This window comes from Notamacropus eugenii, chromosome 2 (genome assembly GCF_028372415.1).
Source record: "Notamacropus eugenii isolate mMacEug1 chromosome 2, mMacEug1.pri_v2, whole genome shotgun sequence".
NCBI classification, from domain to species: domain Eukaryota; kingdom Metazoa; phylum Chordata; class Mammalia; order Diprotodontia; family Macropodidae; genus Notamacropus; species Notamacropus eugenii.
In genome coordinates, this window is record NC_092873.1 from 75679560 (window position 1) to 75703146 (window position 23587).

Consider the following 23587-nt stretch of genomic DNA (forward strand, 5'->3'; position numbering starts at 1 on the left):
GTTATTTGGTCCAATCTCTCTACTTATCTCTAGATCCTAAGGAAATACTTGACTGTTACTCATCTTTAAATATCATCCCTGTAAGAGCAGGAGCTGATGATTATTCAAATCCAAAGATACCTTCCAGCTCTAAAATCCAATGAGAACAGGGCAAAAAACAGACAGGTACAATGCATGAGGAAAACAGAAGGTCAAGGTCCCCCTAACATATTAAAAAATTGTTAAAAATCCATGTCCCACAATCAGGAAACTAAAATACTTAGGTAACAAACTCCAAAGGACTCAATAGATAGTGAACCCTCAACATTTGTGCATTTAATTTTCATGATTTCAAGCATTTGAGTAATTTTACTAGCAACCTCATGTCATTTACATGTTGGCAACTGGACACATTTATGGCTAAGTGCAGTAAAGAAAAAATGAAAAGCATGATGTGCTCAAGTGTAGGGACTAGGGTATCCTACTCGATGTTTCATTGGTCTTATTCAACCTACTATTGTAAAGACCTCACTATACATTAATTTCATATTTTTATTGTTTGACTTTAAAACTCAAGTGTCATGTCGCTATTATGTCCCCAAAGCTTAATGCAAGTTCTTTGGGCTCTAAACCCAAATGTGGAAAGCCAGCGATGCAGCTTAGTGAGAAAAAGGTGTTAGGTAAACTTCGTAAACCGAATGTCTGTAGTTGCTTTTGGCCGTGAGTTTGGTATTAATGATTCAAGATTCATTATATTTGCAAAAAGTATTTATGGTACTATAGATTTAATGTTATAAAAAGTAAATATTGTCTGAAATCAATTTTTTATTGAGATGTTAGCACAAAAGCTCCCAGAATTCTAGTAGGCTACTAGCAAGAAAAAATGTTTTGCATGTTACCAATTTAATTTTGTATATTGCATTTTATGGGTTATTTCATGGTTACTGTGTTAGAAAAAGTGCATATTATCAGAACTAATGTTTTGTCATAAAGAATTCTATGCATAAAAGTGTATTTTCAGCAATCTCCAGCAAAACATTACAGTTTTGAGTGGGTCATGGGACCCTAGCCACTTATTTCCCGTAGGTTCAATATATCCACATTAACCTTTTTTACTTTCATGCTGTTTTCTAGGAACACTATCACTGCATAAGTTGAGGACTGACTGTATAAATAATATCATATTGCAATCAGAAGAAAATTCCAATAAAGTATTTATTACTATCTTCAAAGGAGCTCTCCAATGGAGTGCCTAAGATATCTGTGCTTGACGTTCTGCAAGGGAACATTTTATTAAGAACTTGATATCAAACTGGCATAATGACACAAAGTTGGAAGGGATAATTAACAGCGTCTGGATCCAAAAAGATACAACAGGCTAGAACACTAAGCTGTATCTAATATGAATAAAATTAAGCTTAAAATATAATCTTACACAAGTTTAAAAAAATTATCTTCATAAGTACAAGATAAGGGAGGCATGATTACAGAACAGTTTGCTTGGAAAAGATCTGAGGATTTTAATAGTAACAAGCATTTATTAAGCACTTACTTTATGCCAAGCACTGTGCTAAGTGTTGAAGATACAAAAAAAAAAAGCAAAAAGAAAGAATTTCTAACCTCAAAGAGTTTACATTCTACTGGGGGAAGACAAATAATAAAACAGGGTCGTGAAAAGGAGGATAAGGAATACCTAGGCAAGGGCACAGTGGCAAAGACCTTAAAATTGTGGAAAGTAAAGTTCTGTTGTCCACATTCCTGGGTAATAGGGGGTTGTAACCTAGCATGGACAGGTTATAGGTCAGAAACTAATGAGCAGGCCCAAGGAACTCTGTGAGGAAGGGCCTATCAGAGAGGAGAACATGGAGTCACATGGCCAGAGGACGGTGTCTTAGGAGATCCAAAGTTCAGAAAACAGCATAAGAAGTCCCATCTTCCTGCACGTGTTGCAGTCTTCCTGTAATCTTCTTGTAATCTTACTGGGGAGGCTACCTGTCCACTCAGAGGGAATGGACATAAAGATTAATAAAGGCCTTCCTGATTTCACAAGTATTATTCTTTATTTAAGGTGAGCATGTTTCTCATTGTTGGGGCTTGTTAAATGGGCTCACTTCTAACAGAATGAAAAGCATAGCCAGGAGAGGAATGAAGTGAGGCCAGCCTGGGCCCATCCCCAAAATGGAGGCCCTGAAAGGAATTCATCTTTGGAAGAAGGGGACTGCTATCTTGGAGAGATATTTCCGAGTGAGAAGGTCCCAGGAGCTGACAGAAGTTCTATGGTAAGAGGGCAGCTGAGTTATGGTGGCAAAGTCCTTAACTGAATGTAAGCTCACAAGGAGTCATAGTTTGATGTGGCAGCCTTTTAGAGTTTGCTATAAAAGCTAACATGATCTTGAGTGTCAGTAAGAAATGCAGAGCTTCCAGGAATAAAGAGATGATAGTATCTATGTACTCTGTCCTTGTCAGTTCTGAATGCCACAATTTAGGAAAGATGCTGAAAAACTGGATATCAATTAAAATGGTTAAAGAGCTTGAGTAACATGAAGATCCACTGAAAGAACTAGGAATGTTTAGCATGAAAAGAAGAGTCAAAAAGAAGGTGTAGAAGAGGAAACAGACTTACCCTATTCAACCCCAGAGATCAGAACCAGGAAGATTGGGTAGAAAATGCAAAGAAGTCAATTTAGTTTGAGTATCAGGAGAAACTTCCCATCAATATAAACAAAATAATGAGTCAACTACCTCAGGAAATATTGGGTTCCTCCTTTACTGCAGGTCTTCAGTTAAAGACTGTATGACCAATTGTTTGGGATGGTGGAGTATGAATTACTTTTCAGATGTGAATTAGACTAGATGGATGGCTGTTCAAATTCCCTATGAATTTCTATGATACTGCGATTCATTTGCACACGTAACTCTTACATGGGAAAAGGTTGAATTCTTTGACTTCTGAGATCCATGCAAATTCTGAGATTCTATGATTTTTCAGCCTTAAGCTGCCAACTCCACAAAAAACAAAGCTACAACTCATCAGCACTCTTAATACAACTAACATGACATCTGCTAGCAACTCTAGAGGCATGAGTACAAAGACACTGTCATATAGATGAAGACTACACAGCCTGTGGCCCACCAAAGCATTTGGGGTATAGAAGATGTTTCGTCTACATTTTTCACGAGGTGCCCAAAATCTTTTGGTGGGCTTTAGATTGTGCAGACCTGATATAGACCAAGGCAGTGTATGGTCTTACTAAGATAAAGCCAAAAAGCCCAATCGTCTTGTATGGAGAAAAAAAACACCCTGGAGTCAAAGGACCTGATTTCAAATCCTGCCTTTGCCACTTATTTCCTATGTCACTATCAGCAAGTAATTTAGCTTTCCTGGATCTCAGTTTCTTAATCTATAAAATAATACTGTTGGATTAGATGACTCCTGACATTCCTTCCAAGTCTAAATTTATGATTTCCCTTCCTCTCCCCTACCACTACATCCCCAATATGACATAAATACATCAGTTACAGACTCTACCACACAGCTAAGCAGAACCAGATTGCCCCACTGTCCATTTGGAAGATAAGACAGGAAGCCTTTGTAAACAGCAGTTTTGTAAGCAGACACTTCCCCAAACACGTGACATACTGTCACCAGCAAAGGAAGTAGTTTTCTTATGGGGAGAGAATTGGGATTTGCCCTGCAGATTGTACAGGATTTGGCTATGAAAGGCTACGTGTTATGTTCATTAAAAGCAGGCTCTAGAAGGTTTTAAATCAAGTTGGAAAATCATTGAATACTGGAAGGAGGATGAGCCAAGATAACAGAATAAAGGCAGGGACTTGCCTGAGCTCTCCCCCAAACCCCTCCAAATACTTTTTAAAAAATGACTCTAAACAAGTTCTAGAGCAGCAGAACCAATCAAAAGACAGAGCAAAACAAATTTCCAGCCCAAGACAACTTGGAAGGTCATCAGGAAAGGTCTTTTGCACCAGGGTGAGAGAGGAGTGCAGTCCAGCACAGACTGAGCCACGGTAAACCCAGAGTAGGTTTTTCAGGGTGACCGAATCATTGGCAGCTATGGCAGTTTCTAGACCTCTCAGACCACAAATGCCAAAGACAACTTAGAAAGTCAGCAGGAAAAGTCTATCGCACCTAGGTGTGAGTGGAGCACAGGCCATGCCAACACAGCCCTGGCCACGGTAAACCAGGAGCAGGCCTTGGGAGTGACTGAATCAGCACTGACAGTGGCAGCAGCAATGTCTGCTTCGGAAGCTCTCAGCCCACAGGCTATAAGGGGTCGAACAACTGGTCAGATGGAGATTACAGGGGTCTTTTTGCTAGGATTGAGAAAGGACTCTGCTGCTTTGCCCATACTCAGATCCAGGTCACACTCCTAGATGGCAGGATAGCAGAGCTTACAGCCACAGTAGAGGAGGGACCCTCCTCATAGTTCTAGGGTGGAAAAGAGTGTTTGTGGTCACTCACAGAACACAGCACAGGCCAAAAGAGTAGTAAACCCTCTCCTTAGATCATACCACCTTGGAAGAACTGAAAACTTACAAATTCCCTAGAAGTATCTCTGACTGAGTTTAATACATCTTGTAAAGAAATGTGGAGCAAATTCTTTAGAATATTTTAACTAGTATATTGAGAGAGTTGAATGTGGGGGAGGATTTCCGGAATTGAAGATATGTCAGGGATAGCAGTAATAGTTAAAGGGTAGTCTGCCTGTGTTTCTCACAGTTGATATATCATGAGTAGTAATTTTTGTCCTTGTTTTTACTGTTTGTTACACTGTATAGTTAGTAACCTTGATGTTTTATTTAAGCCTAGCAAATTAGGGGGTTATTGATCATCAGAGAGACATGGCTGAAAGTTTAAAGGAAAGAGGTTTCTCAGAGCTCACTGATAAATTAATTAGAGAGATCTTGCAATTTTACTAATTTATGAGGACTATCAGAAGATACTGCTAAATTGCCTTACAACCACCAGCAGCACCACCATTCCTACTACCTAGCTAGTTAGCATTTAGAGAACAGTTTAAGTTTTGCAAAGTACTTTATAAACATTATCCCATTTTGCCAGACAGAGGTCTGGTGTCTTGCCCAGGGTCACACAGCTAGCATCTCAAGTCCTCCCGACTCCAGGCTCAGTGTTCTATCTACGGTATTAAACAGCTACTGTAGAACCCGGGATGAGAATTCATTAGACAATGAGCAAGCTGAGGGGAGGAGTGGCTGTCAGCTACTACAGCCTACCACATATCTCTCTTGACTCTCCATAGGTCACATATATCACCTTCGATCCTAAAACCTATTACATGCACACAGCAAACCTACTCCCTCTTGCTTTTAGCTAGAAATCTATGCAAACAATAAAGCACTTAGATAAATTAATATTTCCTTTATGTTACTCTTTGACCTAAGAACACAAACATGAAGGAAGAGTAAAGGGCTTTTTTCTCTTCTCAATTTGTTATCTTACTTAGCAACCTCACCCAGTTTTTACTATCATCCTGATATAAGTTCTGCAAAATTATTAAGTGACTCCTGAATCTACCAGGTCATACAGCTAGTAACCTGTCCAGCCCTGCAGCTCCAGTCTCATGTCTCTCACTGACTGTGGGACATCTTCACCTGGAAGGCCCATCAGAGACCTGAAATCAACATGCTTAAAAGCAAATTCATCATCTTTTCCCTACAGTTAACTCTTAATTACTCTATTTGGGGGGAAAAGAGAACTAGGAAGAAGGAGAAGAAGAAGATGATTGCATAAGTGACTTGAAGGAATTTATTGTGAAGCTGGTCAGAGGTTGAATTTAGGGAGAAGAAATTTGGCAACATTCAGGATCCGTAGTGGAAAATTTGAGTAACAACATCTAGGGCCAGGTTCGAATCCTACTTGTGAACTGTAAGAGAAGACAGATGAAGGAAAATTAAAGTGGCTGGAAAAGGATTGAGAAGATTAGAAGTAGAAACTGAAGAAACAGACTCAAGAAGGACAAGGAGTAGGTAGTTGGCAAGATGAGGTAAGGTGAGAAAAGTAAGTGGAACAATTTGAGGGTTAAGTAAACTGACTGAGTGTGTTGCAGGGTAGAACAAATATACAGGAAATTGGTGTAAGGCTGAAGAGGAGGTGAATGTAACTGTGACTATGGAGTTGTTGCTGGAGCAAGGAAAGGAATTTGAGTGGCTGTTGTCAGGTGATTAAGAAGTCATAATTGGCTGTAAAAAAAAAAAAAATCAGCCAAGTCTTTAGGGTTGAGATAAAAACACCTGTAAGTAGTTTCAAGAAACAAGGCTGAAAAACTCAACTATTATGAAAAACATGGGAAACTCTCATGTCTTCCTTTGAGTGAGCCATGTTTGCATTTCTGCCAGAGTCAAGGGACTATTATCAGTGTTCCAAATAAGGCTGATTTCTCTCCTGAAAGAGAAAGTGAAGGGTCTTCAGGAACAACTCTCCATGTTCCAAGTTTTTGTTTTCTTTTTTTCTTTTTTGGAAGAAAGAGGAGGCTCCTAAAGTAAACAGAAGCAAGGGAAGAGGAGAGGGCTATCTGAGTTAGGAGAGGGGGGATTTGGCCCTAGTCATGATAAAAGATAACAGAAATATGGTACATGGAATAGAAAGGGAAGGAAAAGGAAACTTTAGAACTTAAGAACAGATTTGAGGCACTTCCTAAAAGAGAGTTGGATCCCCTAAGGAAAAAGAAGCATCCTGTCCTCCAAAGAATGATAAAGTAGAGCTACTAAGTGAAAGAACATCCATTAAAGGGAAGAGTAGGAGTTGGTATTTCCCTAATTAAAGGTACTGAAACAGTCATGTGTTTACCTTATCGAGAGAAGTCTATTGTCTTCCTGAGGCAGGTATCCAAGATATATCAGGGGACCTCTCAACACTTATCAAAACAGATGATATTTATCTACTTTTGATGATTCAAATAAGCACGAATTACCCTTGCAAAAGGAACCCCAAATTTTTTTGCTGATGTCTATGACGTCTTGAGCAAGAGAGTGGAGACCATAAGGCAGGCCTGAACAACCTATGGCCAGTGGGCTGCTTGCTGCTCTCCTAAGATTTCAGGCAGATAGCCAAAAATGTAAAGGAAATCCTTGGGCATGCCACAAGCAAAGAATGTAAGAGGCCCAGGGGCTACAGGTTGGGCAAAACTGCCATAGGGAAAGGTAGAGATGGTGTTATTCTCACACACTGAAAGAAAAGGATGCAGAAGAGAAAAATTAATTTGGGAAGTAAACAACTGACCAAGAAGGGGGTGTTTGATTTCTGGATCACACCTGAAAATACAGAGTTGACAGATTACTGGCCAGGGATGGAGCACACCTAACAAAGACTGGGATATAAATATCAGCATATATGTATATGTAAATATGTATACACATACACACAGTGTACGTACGTAAGTATGTACACTGTGTGTATGTGTGTGTGTGTATATATATATATGTCCCCCAAGTTAGTTACTACAGAAACTAACCATAAAGAAGGAGGGCTAGCAGGTGAAATCTTCTCCTGCCTCAAATTCACAGAAGGATCCAAGAAAGGATCCAGGAGTAAAACCCATGTCCTCAAGTATCTATATACAAATGCTCAAAGTTTTGGCAAAAAATAAGGTAACTAGATGCCCTGTGCCAAGGGCAAGAGATCTGACTTTGTGAGTATCACAGACTTCATAGCATGAAGCCCACCACTGGGCTTTATTCCTATATGGCTAGAACTTATTCAAAAGAAACAAGATGTAAAAAAGGCATCTTCATGTAAGGAAATACAGGAAAGACACAACTCACTGACCCAACCTCCACTGGCTTCAGTTTCCTTCCCTGAAAAATGTAGAAATAGGATTAAATAGACTCTAAGATCCTTTCCAGTTAAGAAGTTCTATGATATAAACCAAAGACCACCACCAAATAAAACGAAATCTTTTTATTCTGAAATGTGCACTCATTCCTCTCCATCCCTGCTGCCATCACCCTCCTCAGAGGGCAGTATGGCATTGTAGATAAAGGGCCAGATTTGCCTCTGATACTTTCACCGTGGGAAAGTAACTAAACTTCTCTAAGCTTCAATTTCCTTTTTTGTAAATTGGGAATAGTAATAATACATATATATTTATATATAAAGTACCTGCCTCACAGTGTTGCTTTGAAGCTCAAATGAGATTGTGTTTATAAAACACTTTTCAAAGTACAGATGGGATTTTTTTTATTATATCCCAATTGTTTCCATTTAGATTATTTGAACACTTTGCCATTTCCTTTCTCACCTTCACTTTCCTTTACTCCAAAGCCAAGTCATGCAAGGTCCATGTCTTTTCCTCTGATCCAATTTCCCCAGGACACATTACTGCCTGAGGGTAAGGTTTCAGAATCCTGGACCACATCGGAGAAACCAAACCCTAAGTCCATAACTTGGAACCAGAGCTATTACTGGGTGGGGGAAGGGGGGCAGGGAGGTCAAGGAAACTTCCACTACAGAGAGATACAGGGCTTTCTTCAAGGGGGAAACTGAATCTACAGAGAAACAAGGTAATTTAGCAGAAAGAACCTTGACTTTTAAATCAGAGGACCCAGATTGGAATCCTAACTTTATAATTTTCTCTGATGTTTGTTTCAGTCATTTCAGCTGTGTCTGACTCTTCATGACTCCATGTGGCATTTTCTTGGCAAATATACTGGAATGGCTTGCCATTTCCTTCTCCAGTACATTTTACAAATAAGGAAACTGAGGCAAAGTTAAGTGACTTGCCCAGGGTCACACAGTGTCTGGGGACCAAATCTGAACTCAGGTCCTCCTGACTCTAGGTCTGATGTTCTATGCACTGTGTCATTTAACTATTCCCTGTAATCTTCTAGGGCAGCTGGGTGTTGCAGTGGATAGAGCACCAGTGCAGGAGTCAGGAGGACTTGAGTTCAAATCTCATCTCAGGTACTTGACACTCACTAGCTGTGTGACCTTGGGCAAGTCGCTTAACCCCAATTGCCTCATCCTGGGTCATCTCCAGTCATCCTGATGAATATCTGGTCACTGGATTCAGATGGCTCTGGAGGAGAAGTGAGGCTGGTGACCTGCACAGCCCTCCCTCACTCAAAACAAAGTCAAGTGCAAGTCATGTCATTATTTCTCTGATGGCATGGTCTTCTTTGGCAACACACAGTTGGACAAACACATAGTAATCTTCTAGCTCTGTGAAAAAACCATTCTACCTTTCCAGGCTTCAGGGAACAAAATATTACAAAATGCTTTATATATTATGTATATAATTATCCCATGTGATCCTCATGATTTGTGAAGTGTTCTAAGTATTATTGTTATTTTTATAAATGGGAAATATTAGGCCTAGACCAAGGTTTTATCACTTGCCCATCGCCACAAAACTGCTAAATGGCCAGCTGTAGGATTAAAACTCAATTGTATGCTGGTAAATCCAGTGTTCTTAGCATTATACTGTCTCAGTTTGCTTGTCAATTTCAAAGTTTCATAGCAAAAGCCTGAAGTTACCCTTTAAGGATCTGTGAATCACCCTAAAACTCTTTAAAAAGATCTCAGCCCTCCCGATACCGTGTCACAAGACAGTTGCTGGCTCTCACAACATTTAACTACCTCTCTCACCCCCATCCCCCATAGGGAAATCATATTTGCTTAGGTCAACAACAAGTCTCTTCAGAAACGAAAAAATGCAAAACACAAAATGACACTGCTGCCCCTTTGACCCCATAATTTTCAGGTGTCCCCACTGGTTCAGTGACATGGCAAAAACAAAAAAACAAAGAAACCAGAAAGTCAGGGACTGAGGGAACTTCTGAGTCATCTAGTTCAGCTCTTTCATTTTATAGGCAGAAACAATGGCTCCTTAGAGGGGAAGTGACCTACTCAAAGTTACCCAAGTTGTCTATGACAAAGTTAGGGTGTGAGTAAGTCCAAGTTCCCTGAATCCTGCTGTGACACTTTGGTTTATAGCTTAGGGCTGATAAGTAGAGCAGCAGCCCAGGCAGAGTAAAGCAGGTGAGCACAAGAGAGGCAGCCAAGAACAGATGGGGAAAGCTTTGTTTGTTAAAGGATCTCCCACGAAGAAAAAATTTAATAGATTGCTTCAGTGAATGCCCTCACCAACCCAAATAAGTAAGAAAAGCCCCCGAAAGAGGCAAAAAGAGCAACAACATGAAGAGAAAATTGCAAGGCCAGCTCTTCTGCTTATGTTCTTGATGTCCTCTCCTATCTTCTCCAGATGACTGACTTCACTATCATCTCCCCCTCCAATCTTTAGTGTCCACCTATCTACTGGTTCCTTCCTGTCTCCATCTTTGAAAACACACAGACACACACACACACACACTCACAGACCACAGACACCAGGTTCTTCTGGGCTTCAATCCTGCATTACAAACTATCTACTGGACATTTCAAAGTGTTCATACTTAACATGTCCAAAACAAGGCTCTTTTCCCCAAAAACACATGTCCCCCTTTCCAAATTCCCTATTTCTGTCAAGAGCATCATCCTCCTTCTAGGCTCTTCAGTTTACAACCTTAAGATCATCCTGGACTCCTTGTACTTTTTCACCTCACATATTCAAAGAGTTAACAAATCATGCTTTTTCCAGCTCCACAATCTCTCTCCTATATAGCCCTTTCTTTCCACATGTCACACAGACACTACCCCTTGTTCACTCTTTCATCACCCCTCTCCTAAATTATTATAATAGCCTCCTAATAGTCTAGGGTCATAGATTTAGAGCTAGAAAGGATTATAGATACTATCAAATCCAGCTCTCTCCAAGAACACAGAGAGAAGTTAAATGACTTTCCCAGGATCACATAGCTACTAAGTGTCTAAGACAGGATATGAATTTAGGTCTTCCTGACTCCAAACCCAGCACACTATCCACTATGACACCTAACTCCTGCCTTAAGCCCCACCCTACTCCATCCTCTCCCCCACCCCCAACAACACCAAAGTAATTTTTCCCAGAGTGAAGGCTGAAATGTCAACCCTACTCAATAAAATCTTTCTACCCTATTGTCCATGCATTCTAAGGTACAATAATACTATTCTATTTGCTGTTTTCACAAACAATGCTTTATTTCTCATCTCCATGCCTTTCTATTGGCTGCCACCCATCCCTAGAATGGTCTCCTTATTCATTTCCAACTCTTAGAATCCTTGGCTTCCTTCAAGATTCAGCTCAGGTGACACCTCCTATGGGTGGCTTTATTCATTCTCCCAGTTGCTGGTGCCTTTCCCTCTAAGATTACCTTGTACCTACTTTATACATATTTTGTACATGTTTCTTCCATTAAAATGGAAACTCCTTGAAGGCAGGGACTTTCTTTTTAATACCCTACTGCTTGCCAGAGTGCCTGACACTTAGTAAACATTTATTATATATTTGTTGATTAACTGAAAGCTCCTGATACAAGGTAAACCTTATGAGGAAAATGCCCTAAAATCAGTGCTCTCACCTGCCTCTACTGTCCCCAGCCTCTCCCCTCTCTGACACCATAGCCACACTAGACTGTAGGGGCTTTCTTGGCCTTTCTGGCAGCTGCAGTTTTAGGTGTGACTTTCAATATTAATCCCTTGGCAGGGTACTAAGGGAGTTCATTCCCAGAAGGGGATGAAAAACTGTGATTCAAAACGACTGCAAGGTTCTAGAGAAAAGAAAGGTTAGTAGGTGGAAAGAAGAAGGTTGCTTTGGAGAAGTATGTAGCCTTCAGCACAAAATTCTGGAGGAAGGAGAGGCCCAGTAGTACAACATTGGTTACAATGATTTATTCCTATACAGGAGGAAATAGGCACACCAGAAGTAGTGGAAGAAAGCTGGAGGAAAGTCCCAATGACATAGGCTTGTCAGAGCCCCGTCTCCCTCTCCTACCCCCTAGCACTGTTCTGAGGGATCTTCCCAAAACCCTACCTGACTGGTCCCAGAATAAAACTAGGAAATGAAAAGTCAATCTCAGAATAGAGAGTAAAGACTACAAGAGTGAAACTGAGAAAGGTAAAGAATAGTTCCATCTACAGTGACCTCTCAGAGTCTCCTTGAATCCGGGTCCCAATAGGTCACTCTCACTCCTTCAAGGGTACAGATTATGTCAAACCGCTGTGATCTGAAAGAACGTAGAAGAGGAAGCAAGGGCTGAGGGAGAGAAATAAAAGCTCTGGCTTATAGGAGGAAAACGACAGGCTGTAAGATTATGTTTATATCAAAGAAGCCAAAGATAAATCAACAGAATGATGGTAAAGGCAGATAAAAAATGACTAAGGAGAAGAAATGAACAAGCAATAAAAAAAAAAAATAAAGGAGACATATAATGAACAAGTATTTTGTATCAAAGAAAATGGAGTCAAAAGCCCCATGAGGAAGGTATTTATTTATTTACTTACAATAAATTCTGCAAAGTCCTCTGAAATGAGAGTGCAGCAAATTCAAGAACCTCCAAATATGAGGCATAGAAGAACAATAAAAATTTAATTGGTGAGAGTATGTGGGAATTACATAAAGAAATGGGGGCAGAAATTAGACCTAAGGAGAAACTCAAAAAGGCTAACAAGAGACTAGGAAATTTAGAACAAAAGACAGAGATGTTAGATAATAGTAGAGTCTCAGAAAATGAGAACATTGGAATGCAAAAATACAGAAGCAGAAGAAAAATAATAAAAGCAATTTCAAAAGGAAGACCATAAGAACATTTTAAAACAAATAATTGAAAACAAAACACCAACTGAACAATTAACAACTAACAAACGATCGATTAAAATAAGATTATAAGAAAACATGAGCTCAAACCTTACATGTTCCAAGAAAAATCAATGTTTACAAGAAGACAACTACAATAGTGTTTACAAGGAATCAAAGGATTCATTGGAATATTACATTCGAAAAAGCAAAGTTTTGTTGGCATCTCAAAATAACACATCTTGCTGAGCTGAGGCTAGGTATCAAAGAGAATGAATGAATGATGAAACACAGAAGTAAGTAATTCAACATGCAAAATGCTCAGACAGAAGAAAGCTAAATACTTCAGATAGTAATAAAAACCTAAGAAATGAAATGTTCATTTTCAAGTGGTTAGGGACAGACAAAGGACAATTAGATGGTGCTGTAGATATAACATGGGGCATGAAGTCAGAAAGTCAAATCTGGCCTCAGACACTTACCTGCGTGATCCTGTGCAAGTCATTTAACCCTGCCTGCCTCAGTTTCCTTATCTGTCAAATGAGCTGGAGAAAAAATGGCAAACCATTCCAGTATCTTTGTCCAAGAAAACCCAAATGGGGTCATGAAGAGTCAAACTTGGCTAAAATGATTAAACAACAACAAATAGGGGCAGACAACACCACAGATATAGGGTGGAGTAATTCTGTTCATAGTTTGATTAGCTTAAAAAAAACCAAATCGCTTGAGAATGCAAAGACAGAAATGGGGAAAAAAAACAGGAGGAAAGTAAATAGGCTACATGAAATAATATTTAAAGGGTAAAATCTCATTTTTTCATTAGTAAACATTATAGATGCTAAGATAATACAAAGGAATTCCTCTTGCATAAGGAGATGAGAGGAAAGGATTGGGGGAGTGGGAATATCCAGGAAAAAGCTGATCAGGACCCAAGAGAAGAGATGAAGTAGATCACTATGTGATGATGGAGAGAGGGATGATCTTGGAACCAGGAAGACCAGCTGCTAACTTAGAGTTATGTGTGACTGGACAAATCATTTAGCTTCTCAGTGCTCTAAGCATTGGTAGAAGACATTCCTTTCCAGGAAGAAGGGAGGAGGGAAGAAAGTGGAAGAAACAAACATTTATTAAACACCCACCATGTGCCAGGCACTGTGCCTTAACAATGTGCCACTTTACAAATAGTACCTCATTTGATCCTCACAACAACCCTGTGAGGAGCTCTCTTCACCAGTGAAATCAAAGGTCCAGTCTTCAGCTTCCCTCAATGAATGAAATGGAGTATTAGTGTGCAGTAAGACATGGTGAATATCAGAAGGTCAAAGAAATGAGGAAACATTTGTATGAAGTGATGCATAGGGAAATAGGCAAACCAAAAGAACAAAGGGATGAAAAGAATAATAAAAGAAGTGTTTTTTCTGCATGACATTGGACAAAACTAGGAGGTTAAATTAATGAATGAAAAAAATACATTACTAAGAGTTCATTATGTATCAAGCACTTTGGGGAAGCAAACACAAAAGCAAAGATAACCGTTAAAGGAGTTATATATACGTGTGTGTGTGTGTGTGTGTATTTTAAGAAAACAAGTTCTTTGATGTCTTTTGTTGTTTTAAATCTCCCTAATTTCCCCTAATATCCTTCCCTCTCCTCTTCCCAGAGAGCTATTCTATATAACAGTGTTTTAGAAGACAAAGAAAAAGGAAAAAAAATCAATATAACTGATCAACACATCCAAAAAGTCTGAAAAAAATGTTACTTGTAGATCTATTTCTGCAAAGGGGTGGAATGTGTGTTTTCTCTCTCTCTCTCTCTCTCTCTCTCTCTCTCTCTCTCTCTCTCTCTCTCCATTCTTATTCTTTATAATTTTGCAACATTCACTTTTGATATTTTCACTGTTCTTTCCATTTACATTGTTGTCATAATTAAGTGTATTGGGTTTTTTTGTTTTGCTTACTTCGCTGTGTATTAGTTAATGTTGTTCTTTCCATGCTTCTCTGTATTCATCAGTCATCATTTCTTACATCTTACAAATAAGATTCTATCATCATGCACCACAATTTGTTTACTCATTCTCCAATCAATCTACTTTGTTTCCAATTTTTTGCTATTACAAATAGCTATAAATATTTCAGTGTAAGTTTTTTTTTTTTGGCTATAAATCTTTGCTACATTTTGGTATATATGAGGCTTTTCCTCTTGTCAATAGGCTCCTTGAGGCATAAGTCTAATTTCTAGGTCAAAAGATATAGACATTTTAATCCCTTTTTTAAAAAATGTAATTCCAAACAGTTTTCCAAAATGGTGTCAGTGATTCTCAACTCTACCAACAATACAATAGTATGCCTATCTTCCCTCCATCTTTGCCAATTTACAGTATATGAAGTGAAGCCCCAGTGTTGTTTTGATTTGCATTTCTCTTATTATTAATCATTTGGAACATTCTTTCATATAGTTGTTCCTTTGATCATTTATATACTGGGTAATGGCTTTTGGTCACAGACATATACATGTGTTAATTTTTTTTTACATATCTTGGATACCAAACTCTTATTAGAAAAACTTGATACAAAGACTTGTTCTCATTTGACTGTTTCCCCTCTTCATAGGTGTTTTGATTTTGTTTCCTGTAACCAAAGTTACATATTTTATCGTATGTCATTGCCTCTATGCTTTGGTTAAGATTACATCTCGTATCCATAGCTATAAAGATATGTGACTTGGTTTTTTTCTAATTTTTATAGCATTATGTCTAATATTAAAGTCACATACCCATTTATTGTAGAAGAATTTAATATGGAGAGACAATATCCATGGGGCAATGGTGGTCAGGGAGTATTGCTTTGGTGACAGGGATTAGGTCATAGGGGAATACACACACACACACACACGCACGCACACACACACACACACACACACACACACCCCTTCATGCAACAATGATACAATTAATTTCATTATGATTCCAAAACTGGAGAGCATGCCATCTGGTAAGAAGAGTGCCCCAAGGATCTGGGGTTGGCCCTGTGCCATCTATGTTTATTAAAATGTCAAGAAACTAAGCTTAGAGGAATAGCAAAACAACAAAACACTGAATCAGGATCCAAAAAAGATTCTAACAAGTTAGAATATGAGCAGCTAGATGGCTCAGTGAATATAGCAGGGGTGAGGAACCTTTGGCCTCAATGCCACATGTGGCCTTCTAGGTCCTCAAGTGTGGCCCTTTGACTAAATCAAAATTATACAGAACAAATCCCCTTAAAAGGATTTGTTCTGTAAAAGTTGGACTCAGTCAAAAGGCTGCACCCAAGGACCTTGAAAACCATATGCGGCCTCAAGGCTGTAGAAAGAGCACTGGGCCTAGAATCCAGAAGACCTGAATTCACATGTAGCTTCAGACACTTACTATGTGACCCTGGCCAAGTCACTTAAACTGGAGAAGGAAATGGCGAACCACTCGGGTATCTTTGCCAAGAAAATCCCATGTACAGTACTGGTGTGCTGTCATCCACTCATGAAGAGTCAGACACAACTGAACAAATGAACAACAATGTTAAGATGAAATTTAGCAGGAAGAAAGGTAAAGTCTTATACCAGGGTTCAAAAAAGTCAACTTTATCAGCACAAGATGGGGAAGTAGCAGGGCCATACAGAAATTCCTCTGAAAAAGATCTAAGAATTTTAATGGACTGTGACCTAAATATATGTCATCAATGCGATATGGCAGGCTAAAAAAAAATGTAAATCTTTTCTCTGAGGCTCTGTTGAAGGAATTGGGAATGTATAGGCCAGAGAAGTGGAGACCTAGGGGAGGACATGAAAGATGTTTCCCATGGGTTCAAAGAACTGCCATGTGAAAGAAGTAGATTTGTTCTGCTTGGCCCTAGAGGACAGAACTGGGAACAACAGGTTAGAAATTGCAAAAAGGTAAACTGAGGCCGGATAAAAAATGTATCCAACGTATCCAAAAGTAAAGTGGGCTGCCCTACGAGATAATGAATGGGTCCTCCCTCACTTGAGGTCACCAAGAAAGGCTAGATGATTATTGTTAACTCTATTATAGACAAAATCCTTATTGAACTACAAGCTGGACTTGAAGGTGTCTGATTTGCCCTTCCAACACTGATATTCCCTAACACTGTGAAAGGTATCACCATTTTTCTCAAAATCTTAGTGTCGTCTTCCAGTCCTCTCTTTCACACCATATCTCCAATCAGTTGCCAAATCTGGCCATTTCTTTCTCTGCAATAAATGTCCCTTTTTTCTCAATACGTCCCTTTTTGACTATTAACAAGCCAAGTACCCTAATTCAGGCCCTCATCATGTCTCACTTGGACTTTTGTAATAGCTATTTAATTAAGTTTCCTGCTTCAAGTCTCTCCCCACCAATCTATTTTCCACACAAATGTCAAAGTGATTTTCCTAAAGCTCAGATCTGATTACATCTCCCCCTCACCTCTCTAAACAGACTCCAATGGCTCTCTATAAACTAATATCAGATATAAGCTCTAGTTGACATTTAAAACTCTTAACAATGATCAATAGCTCTTCCTCCCAAACAGTGCTCCACTGTGCTCCATTTCCTATCTTCAGTGCCTTTTCACTGAAATGCTCCCTCTCTCCTAACCTCCACCTTGTAAAATACATGATCTCCTCAAGAGCTAGTTCCAAGAGGCCTTTCCTGGACCCCCCCCCCCCATATACTAGTGCCTTACCTTCTACTAGGGATTAATAACTCAGGGTTCATGACCTTGGAATGTGTGTGTACATATACATATATAAATAGGTATTACATAATAAATTTATATATACAATTTATATGTTTAAATAATTATCTATTAATGATATATGAAATATATATGTGTATTATCTAAGATATATTTTACATATATATATACATATATATAAAATTAGTTTCCATTGTAATCCTATGTTGCTGTTTCTTTGTTTTGCATTTACAAACATTATTCTTATAGTACAGACTACCAAAGAGATCCAGAGTACAAAAATAGGTTAAAAACCCCTGCTAAAGGGTACTGCTCATCTACTGAGGCAACTAAATGGCTAAGTGGATATAGTATTGAGATTGGAGTCAGAAAGACCTCAGTTGTGTGACCTTAGGCAAAGTTTTAAACCTCATTTTCCCCATTTGTTCCTTTTAAAGGTATCTTCCTCCTCCCCTTTTAAAGTCCTTGGGTTAAGGAACTGTATCTTCAGAAAAATCCCAGTTAAAATGCAAATATGTCACTAGGTTGGGAGAACACATTAAGTAAGTTACAGAATTATAGCTTTTCTGAACTAAAAAGGAATTTTAGAGATCACTTCATTGTTCTAGGCCTCAGTTTCCTCATGTGTAAGCGGATGGTGTTGGACAAGATGATCTCTGAGTTTCTTACCAGTTTGTCTCATCCGCAACTATATAAAAATCCTGCAAGTCTTAGAGTAATGACTCTGAAGTCAGAAGCCCTGGATTCAAATTCTGATTCAAAAGCTTACCTCCATGACTTGAGGCTCCCAGCTCTAGATCTATGATCCTATGTTGTTTTAACTGATTATTTTAGAAATTGAGAATTAGACGCTCAGGGAATGGGTTAAGGTCAATTTAGATGAAAGCAAAGAGTAACTGGTTGTGGATTATAAAGACGAAGAAGAGGTTTTTTAATGTTAAATTTGACCTTCTAATAACAATTTTGCCCAACAATCTTCCACGCCCCTACCTTCCCCCTCCACTCCGACCCCACCCCCGACATATGCATTGAAGGCTTGTTAACTAAATTTGGACCACATCCTGTACTTTTCGACTCCTCTTCCTTTTTCTTCCTAAGTCTCCCCTTCTTCCTGAACTCATACATTAAGTCTGGGCTCATGGGGCCTGAGCCATTCAGTTTCATCAACTACCTCAGTTTGCGAGTGCGGTCTATGTATAACTTAAAGTCTCTAAGCTTATACCCAGACATGCATTTAAAAGAGAAGCTAGGCGACTGGGGCAGGAGAGGGGGGAATGTTGGAAAGGGGAGATTTAAAAGGCAAGTTCCTACTTCCTCGGTCCTCTGTCCTCTCCAGCCTCCATCCCTCCCCACCCACTCCCTTCTCACAGTTTGCACTCATCTCCACCCACCCGCCCGCATCTAATCCCCAAAACCTGCTCTCCCGGGGCACCAGGCCCCGGGCTCCGCCGCCCTCGCCAACACACCTGCTGCCCTGGCCGGGCACCTTGCCCATCCTCGAGGTGGAGTGGCTCCTAGCTTGCTCTCTGGCTACAGTGTGGGTAGCTGCGCTTCGACCCCAACCATAGCTCCGGACGCCCCCCGAACTGATCCCAGACTCCTCCAGCAGCCAACTGCCGCCCGCTGGGTCTGAATTGCCGGGGCCGGGGCATCTAGCCTGGGGCTAGACCTTCCAGCCCCACCCAGCCGTCGCGTCTCGCCCCGGAATGGGGCGGAGTGGAGCTGACGGGAGTCCTGAAGCTTACTTACTGCCACGCCCTACATACAGATTAAACTACGGGTTCTCCCTGACTACCCAGGGGGCGAAAAGAGGCCCCAGCTAGCGGAACCCAGCCCTGACTCACACGGACTCCGGGATTCTGTACTCTCCAGTTGCCCACTGTCTAACTCAAGTCACCACCACCACCCCGCCCCCTGCCCAGCTTAGGAAAGGTCGGGTTCTCTGCCAATCACGGATTAGATGCAGCAGGGGAAATAACTGGGAGAGAGACTTGCATGGATGCATCCATCAGAGTAGAAAGAACAACCAGCATCCCAAATCCCAAGACTCTTAAGAAGCTGGATCAGTAGCCCAAGAACTTCTGAATAGTAGGGTGGGGTAACCCGAAAGAGTATTTAGTGTCGGGGGCGAGCGATAAGGGGAGAAAGAGGAAGCTAGAGAATCTGCTTCCTTCTACTCCTGCCCAGCGCCCCAACTTCCTTCTACCACTTCCATTTTCTTTTAGTAGGTGCATTTTCCTCTAGTACACTCTGCTTCCCCCATTCCCACCCCCGCCCCTCTCTATTTCCTTACTACAATACCCTTCAGCTGGACCTGAAGTCAGGCGACAAGTGCTTGCCACTAAATGGCCGCTCAATGTTTGTGTAGGTCACTTCCCCTCTTTGGCCTCAAAATGAGGTTAGACTAGATAATTCTCTTTCCCACCTCTCCCTCCCACTCCCCACACCCCCATCCCATCCCCTAGTGCAGCTCTGCTCTGGGTCTACTTTCATCACTTCTAAGCATTCCGGGATATTCTGGGATATATCCAGGAATATCCCAGAATATATCTTGAAAAATATCCAGAATTACAAAGACTATGTGACCTGCTCTTCATACCTTTCACACAATATCTCATTTCAAATCACCACATTTTATGGGAAAGAAGAGAAAGATAACTGGTTACCCCTAATCCTGAAAAAGAAAAGCTAAGGGATAAAGAGGTTTAGGCATGGAGGAGGGGACTCGGAATAAGAGGATCACTGGATCTTAGGTTGGAAAGAAGATCTGAGTTCATCTAGTCCAATCCCTTTATTTTACAGATGGAGAAACTGAGGCCCAGAAAAATGAATGCTGAGGCCAGGGCTTCCTTTGTCTAAAGCTAAGTCCCTTGAGCACTCTGAGTGTTCAAGTAATACTGTAGTAAATTATCGGAGCCGACACTGATGAGCTATTGGAGACCTTCTATTTCTGTCATGGCTGATGCTGGTATATCAGAGTTAGACTGAAATGGAGAAACCAAGGTACTTCTACATTTGTGCTTCCATTTTCAAATCTAAGTGCCAATGATAAGGTTAGAGAGCTATATTTTTAAGTGAAATATTTTTATTATAAACTCAAAAAACCCACAAGTTATGCTTTGAAGTAAAATTGGCACGTATAAAACAATTTCTGAAGGCTACAACTAGATTTCAAGGATACCTTTGAGAGTAACAATTATATTAGGTGTGGGTTTGTTTTTGCAAACTCTTAGTTACATGGCAGCAAAATCTCTTATTACATGGAAGCAAATCTCAGTTTAAAAAGTAACCCAGAAGACACAGAAAACCCTATATAGCTTCTCAAGTCAAGTATTTATGATGCTGTACCATGATTTTATTGTAGTCATTAACTACTGAACCTTTGATTATGAATAACACACCAGATGCTAATATTACACGGTAACTTCTTCTGTCTTCCCTGTTTTGACATGGAACTCGTTTGGTGGTTCTGGGTCATGGTTCACCTTTCTTCAGCTCTTGCACCCCTTCTGGATACTTTTACCTGGGAACGCACAGGATATTATTTTTTCACTTTTGTATTCACTTTGTCTAAAGGCTGAACTTTGGGAAGCAGAGCAAATAGACCAATGTTTCCCTCCTGTTGATTATGGGTACTCCTGAGGACAATCCCTGATGTCATCAATGACAGTTTTATTGACTGGGTTATCATGTTGACCTATTTGGCCTTTCCCAAACCTCACAGTGCAACAAGCATCTGTGGTTTTAGAAACTGTAGATCATACCAAGGGCAATCCCACACCAGGGACTCAATCCCCACCTCAGGGACTCAATCACAGCAGGGATAAATCTATGGACTAGACTTGGGATTAGATATAGATCTGTGTAAATATTATGCATAATATTCATAGATTTATGTGTGTAATATGAAAAATTAGACAGCAAAGTATAATATATGTATATATAATATAAAATCTATAGGCACTATAAGTACCTATAAAGTACAGTCTAGAAGTCACAGTTCTGTTTTTTTTAAAGTTACTTTCTATTCCCACAGAGCTATACCTTTTATAAATAAATACAAAGTTGAAATAAGACCAATCCTTTACCAAACCTAGGATACAGCTATGTATTCCTACCCACGTACCTAGTACAGTGCTCTGCACACAGTAAATACTTAATAATTGTTTGTAAGAGGTAGTGTGATGTAATGATTAGATCTATGGATTTGGGAATCTGAGGATAAGGTTTAAGTCCTAAGTGTTCTATGCTTGTATGACCTTGAAAGGCCATTGACCCTCTCTGGACTTCAATATCCTCATCTGTAGAATGATGAAGTTGGACTTGATCATCTCTCTGAAGCCCATTTTCAGCTCTATAAAACATGTGATGCTATTTTATATTCAAGTGTACCCACAGAACTCTCTAAAGGAAGTGATACCTCACATTTCAAAACAGGCAGAGACAGTATATAACCATCCCCTTCAGTAAAAATAAGCAAAGATAGGGGAGCACTAGCTTAAACCACAACTTTACTTCAAGATTTCCAAGGTCATCTTTGAGGTTATTTTCTGTAGAAAAACTTAAAGATGAGGACATAGATGATTTTTCCTTTCTTGGCACATTAAATAGAAGAATCATAAAATTTTGGAGTCAGAAATGAACATCTAGTCCAATCCTTACCCAAAAAGGAATCTGTGGTACAATATTTGGAACAAGTAGTCATCCCATCTCTTTTCAAAGACTTCCAAGGAAAGAGTAGTCACTGTCTCCTGAAGTAGCCCATTCTTCGTATGATAGATCACTACTTTTAGGAAGTTGCCCGTATCAAGATAAATTTACCTCTTTGTAACTTCTACTCATAGCTTACTGGGCCCATATAAAATAAACCTAATAGATTTTCCACTTGAGCCCTGCAAAACTCAAAGACAGCTAGCATGTTTGCCTTAATTCTTAAAAACAAAACAAAACTAATGTTAATACAACTTCCCCAAAGGAGGTAGAAACAGAAAGCATTTTGAGTTGAAAGCAGGAGAAGCAAATACTAATTTTAAAAGGGCCCTTAAAGACATCTGCTCCAATTCTCTCATTTTACAATGGAAAAAAAAATACAGTCCTAGAGTGTAATTTGTCCATGGCCACACTCTTAATACAGAAATAAGATTGACTTCCAGGTCCTTTAACATGGAATTCATGGTGCTCCTTTTGTAGGATTCAGTACACACACACAGCAATAAAGTAGAATATAAAAGTGCTATAAGAGGGATGGAAATGTTGTAGAATCCAAAAGAAATAGGTCATTCCTGGTTTGGAAGGGATAAAGGACTAATCCTAAATTCAGATTCCTAAAACACTTTATGAAGCACCTTCCTAATCACTACCCTTGTGAGGTAGTTATTTTATTTTACAAATGCAGAAATTGAGGTTTAGAAAGTATAAGTGACTTAAGGCAGCAATACAGTTGAGATATGGGAATTTTAATTTGGGGCTTCTTTTAGGAAATTAATGGTGGTTTCCTTCTGTTTCTACTTTGTCCTTTAATTCTAAGAAATCTGAGCAGTTTTCTCTTAAGACTTCTTGAAATATGATTTCTTAGCTTCTTGGTCATGGCTTTCAGGTGGTCCAACGATTCTTAAATTTTTTTTCTGCTCAATCTGTTTCCTAGTTCAATTGTTTTTGTTATGTGTTACCTTACATTCTATTCTATTTTGTTTTGCTTTGTGATTTTGTTTTAAAATTTTTGTTGCCTCATGGAGTCATTGGCTTCTATTTGATTCATTCCAATTTTTTAGAAAATTTGCTGCTTGGGCAAAGTTTTTATACCTCTTATGATAAGCCCTTTCCAATTCTTTATTCTATTGCTTTCATTTCTTTTCTATTTTTTCCTCAAATGCTCTCATTCCATTTATGAATTCTTTTTTATTTTTAGTTTTCAACATTCATTTTTATAAGATTTTGAGTTCTAAATTTCCCCCTCCCCCTTCCAAAGTCAGTATAAAATTTGATGTAGGCTACATATGTACAGTCATCTTAAACATATTTCCACATTAGTCATGTGAAAGAAGAATCAGAACAAAAGGGAAAAACCATGAGAAAGAAAGAAAAAGGAGAGAAAATAGTATGCTTCAATCTACATTCAGACTCTGTAGCTCTTTCTCTGGATGTGGATACCATATTCCATCATGAGCCTTGCAGAACTGCACACAATGTTGCTAT

General features: G+C 39.5%; 1 protein-coding gene across 2 annotated transcripts in view; it reads right to left on the bottom strand.

The window, feature by feature from the left end:
• PIK3R5 (phosphoinositide-3-kinase regulatory subunit 5) overlaps positions 1–19069 on the bottom strand; it is a 94518-nt gene extending 75449 nt beyond the window's left edge. For both annotated transcript variants that reach the window (XM_072641054.1, XM_072641053.1), the window contains exon 1: positions 18859–19069. The gene's annotated coding sequence lies outside the window, so the exon portion shown is untranslated. The remainder of the gene's footprint in view (positions 1–18858) is intronic.
• Positions 19070–23587: the final 4518 nt, after the last annotated feature.